At 39.4% G+C, this 5,000-nt stretch overlaps 1 protein-coding gene across 6 annotated transcripts in view; it reads left to right on the forward strand.

The window, feature by feature from the left end:
* Positions 1-5,000, forward strand: part of tmc6b (transmembrane channel-like 6b) — a 58,837-nt gene that overhangs the window by 45,760 nt on the left and 8,077 nt on the right. The window lies entirely within an intron of this gene.

A 5,000-nucleotide genomic window follows, 5' to 3' on the forward strand; every position in this document is an offset into this window, starting at 1 on the left:
GAGCCTCATGTGGTTGGACACCCGTCAGACCTCCGTTCATCTTCAGACACAAATGAAGATATTTTAGTGTAAATCTGATGCTCTGAAAGGCCTCCATTGGCTCAACTTTACACTCTCAAGACCCTTAAAAGACACTAAAGACTAAAGTTACAAAGTCCATCTCACTACAGCGGCTCTACAATAACTTTATGAAGACGAGAATAGTTTCTGTGCGCAAAAAAACCCTAAATAACGACTTATATAGTGATGACGATTTCAAAACACGGCCTCATGAAGCTTCAGAGCGTTATGAATCAGTGAGTCGATTCAGCGGTTCAGAGCGTTATGAATCAGTGAGTCGATTCAGCGGTTCAGAGCGTTATGAATCAGTGAGTCGATTCAGCGGTTCAGAGAGCTATGAATCAGTGAGTCGATTCAGCGGTTCAGAGCGCTATGAATCAGTGAGTCGATTCATGATTCGGATCGTGTGTCAAACCACCAAACTGCTGAAATCAAGTGACTTTGGCAATTCAAACCGCTGAATCGACTCACTGATTCATAACGCTCTGAACCGCTGAATCGACTCACTGATTCATAACGCTCTGAACTGCTGAATCGACTCACTGACTCATAACGCTCTGAAGCTTCATGAGGCCGTGTTTTGAAATCGTCATCTCTATATAAGTCGTTATTTAGGGTTTTTTGCGCACAGAAACTATTCTGGTCTTCATAAAGTTATTGTAGAGCCGCTGTAGTGAGATGGACTTTGTAACTTTAGTCTTTAGTGTCTTTTAAGGGTCTTGAGAGTGTAAAGTTGAGCCAATGGAGGCCTTTCAGAGCATCAGATTTACACTAAAATATCTTCATTTGTGTCTGAAGATGAACGGAGGTCTGACGGGTGTCCAACCACATGAGGCTCAGTCATTAATCACACAATTTACATTTTTGGCTGAACTAACCTTTTAAAGTGAGGCCGCCGCTGGATTTTCAGCGCCACTGCAAAATCTTCACATGATCAATAATATCACATTCACTTACACACTGTAAAGGAGAGAGAGAGAGAGAGATTGACGATGGCCAGAGAACTAAACAAAAATGTAGTCTGCTTACACTTACACAATATTACAGGGCTGTGATATTAATCTTATTTTATTTTCGCTTCCAAGTATTATAAAAAGAAGATTTGAGGTAAAACTATGCTTGGGCAACGTCTAGCACAGCTTCCTTCCCTTCATAGTGCGCGTGTCATTTCTCCCCAAACGTCAGATTCAGCACAATCTGTGATTGTTGTCAAATGCACTCTCCACTTTGGCTAAATTGCAGAACCTCTTTGATTAAATGAAAAGCACAATAATCCGCGCAATAGACGCTGTTTCCAAGTTCAAGGCGGGTGTGTGTGTGTGTGTGTGTGTGTGTGTGTGTGTGTGTGTGTGTGTGTGTGTGTGTGTACGCACGCTGCAAAACGGACCGACTTGCACATATGCTTCGTTTGCGCAACTAAACCATCAAATACACAACAAAATAGCATATATCTCAAAATGACAGGCTTGGAGAGTATTCACTTAAACACAGTTTAGCTCAAATGGGCGTAAATAGTTGGGAGAAATTAATGGGAGAATGATATTAGATCTGCGTCTTAAAGGGGCAGCATCGAATAAACCTGCTGACGATTGAGCCATTAATGTGAATCAAACAACAAAAGGCAAAGAGAGAATTACTTGCAGCTCTTGTATGATATGTGACGCTCTTAAAATGTTTTATTTTTTTTAACCTTTTTATTATATATATATATATATATTTGATTAATTAAAAGGTAAAAAAAAAAAATCATGTAATAATATTTCACAATATTAGGCTATTGTTTTTTTTCGGTATTTTTGATTAAATAAATGCAGGCTTGATAAGCATGAGACTTTTTGCAAAAACTTAAAATAGTATCCAAACACTTTTTTTAAAAAAATTTTTTACATGTTGCCCCTTTCTTACATTTGAGCCGTTGCCCCTTAGGAACTTTCTGCACGTCCCTGCAGGTTATTGAAGTAAAATAGGCTATAAGCTTTTAAAGTAATAAAAAGCTTAATTTGTCTATTTCTATCCACAAAACTTGTCAGAAATCATGGTTTAAGGGGTTATTTTTATTTGTTTTATTCCGGAGGTGCATGGCCCCGGACCCCCCGACGAGCGGCTTGATAACAGCACCGCTGCTGGAAAAAATTCTAGGGGAAACACTGGGCTATATTTCGTTTCGTTTTTTTTGTTAAGTTAATTAAGAAAAATGTTTGAAGCATTTTGTTGTTTGTTAAATTAAAGTTTTTGTTATTTAAAGTGATGACCAAGGCCAGCGGCTGACAGTGAGTTAACCCGACGCTTTAGCCTCTCAAATCTACACTTGACTAGTCTTGCTTATTAAATCCATATAAACACTTAAAGCATGGTTTAAACGTTTAGCCTCAATCACCACCATCACAGCAAAAAGGCATTTTTGACAAGATGAGGCAGGCAGATCGCAACGAAACGGGCTACACAATCTAAACAAATAATACAAATAAAAAAACATGCTGGTTGTCTTACCTACCTCTCCGCGAAATTAATATAAATCCGATCTTCAATTCCCGTGCTATATGCACATTTAACGGAGTTCATGTCAATGAAAGCAACCGATATGAGCATTTGATTCATCAGCTCTAGGGGCGTAAAAAAGTTGGGGCAGAAATGCAGGGCTCTTGCGAGAACAGCTGGATCGTCTCACACACAGCGCTGACAAACTTGTTCGGCGCTTTTCGCTCTATTGAAGTGATAACGAGCGCCAGGCAGTCACTTTATCCAAGCGCAACATCAGGTGTAGAGTAAAGGCTCTGTGGCGAAACTAGCTGAACCAGACTGAAGAGCTCCACTCCGACCATGGAAAGTGAAGTGTTGAGGGAAACTATAGGCTGCCTACACCACTGTAACCAGGGCTCGACATTAACGCTTGTCCGGGACAAGGGGATTTTTTGAAGGGGCAAGTGAAAAATAATTTTACTTGCCCGACCGGACAAGTATCCTGAGTAAAATGTCACAAGAAAAAATAACTAGGGAATCACCAAAGTGTAATAATGATTCTGCATCAGTGAGTGTAAGTGAAGAACCATAACCCGTCTCACAGCATCAGTGTGTGTTACTGAATGATTCAGCGTTTGAATGAATCGTTTGAATCAAAGATTCAATGACCGCCAAATTCCGTAATGAATCAGCATTTGAACGAATCGACTCAATGACTCACTCATTCAGACGGTCACATGCTGCCACCTACTGGTGGTTTAGTTTCATCTTTCCAACATTTCTTATTTGTATATTCAAAAATATTTATAAAAATCTCATAACATTATTTAATGCAGTTGTAATTGTTCAGTGTAAATGATTTAATTTGATTGGTAACAGCCTATAGTGTCTTATTCTAATTTAATTTATAGATCAAATTTAAGAATATAAAAGGAAAGCTGAAGCATAGCCTATATTTAATAAGATTATGGAAAAATGCCCTTTATAAAAAGGTAAAAATATCACAAATATGCAAATTCAAATATGTCAAAGCTGATTGAACACTGGAGAGAATATTGCTTCAGTATAGATTATATTTACAAAAAAAAGCACATTTTTTACTCGGACAAGTGAATGACAGATGTACATATCTGAAGGACAGGCGTGTGAACCGGCTTAATGTCCAGCTCTGCTAATAGTGGCCGTAGTCGGCTATGAGGTCACCGAGGATCCGGACTTCTGTATTTGTCCGAGGTGTATCTATAAAAAATGTTGTAAAATAATTTCAGGCATAAAATAACGAATGTGTGTGTGTACATATTGTGAATTAATTTATTAAACTTTATAGCGATCGTAGCCTTCAGTGAATTAAAGGGTTAGTTCACCCAAAACTGTAAATTGTGTGATTAATGACTGAGCCTCATGTGGTTGGACACCCGTCAGACCTCCGTTCATCTTCAGACACAAATGAAGATATTTTAGTGTAAATCTGATGCTCTGAAAGGCCTCCATTGGCTCAACTTTACACTCTCAAGACCCTTAAAAGACACTAAAGACTAAAGTTACAAAGTCCATCTCACTACAGCGGCTCTACAATAACTTTATGAAGACGAGAATAGTTTCTGTGCGCAAAAAAACCCTAAATAACAACTTGTATAGTGATGACGATTTCAAAACAAGGCATCATGAAGCTTCGAAGCGTTATGAGTCAGTGAGTCGATTCAGCGGTTCAGAGCGTTATGAATCAGTGAGTCGATTCAGCGGTTCAGAGCGTTATGAATCAGTGAGTCGATTCAGCGGTTCAGAGCGTTATGAATCAGTGAGTCGATTCAGCAGTTCAGAGCGTTATGAATCAGTGAGTCGATTCAGGGGTTCAGAGCGTTATGAATCAGTGAGTCGATTCAGGGGTTCAGAGCGTTATGAATCAGTGAGTCGAATCATGATTCGGATCACGTGTCAAACCGCCAAACTGCTGAAATTTGGCGATCCAAATTGCTGAATCGACTCACTGATTCATAACGCTCTGAACCGCTGAATCGACTCACTAATTCAAAACGCTCTAAACCGCTGAATCGACTCACTGATTCATAACGCTCTGAACCGCTGAATCGACTCACTGATTCATAACGCTCTGAACCGCTGAATCGACTCACTGATTCATAACGCTCTGAACTGCTGAACCGCTGAATCGACTCACTGATTCATACCGCTCTGAACCGCTGAATCGACTTACTGATTCATAACGCTTCGAAGCTTCATGAGGCCGTGTTTTGAAATCATCATCACTATATAAGTCGTTATTTAGGGTTTTTTTGCGCACAAAAACTATTCTCGTCTTCATAAAGTTATTGTAGAGCCGCTGTAGTGAGATGGACTTTGTAACTTTAGTCTTTAGTGTCTTTTAAGGGTCTTGAGAGTGTAAAGTTGAGCCAATGGAGGCCTTTCAGAGCATCAGATTTACACTAAAATATCTTCATTTGTGTCTGAAGATGAACGGAGGT

Source organism: Gobio gobio, assembly GCF_949357685.1.
Source record: "Gobio gobio genome assembly, chromosome: 19".
Taxonomy (NCBI): Eukaryota; Metazoa; Chordata; class Actinopteri; order Cypriniformes; family Gobionidae; genus Gobio; species Gobio gobio.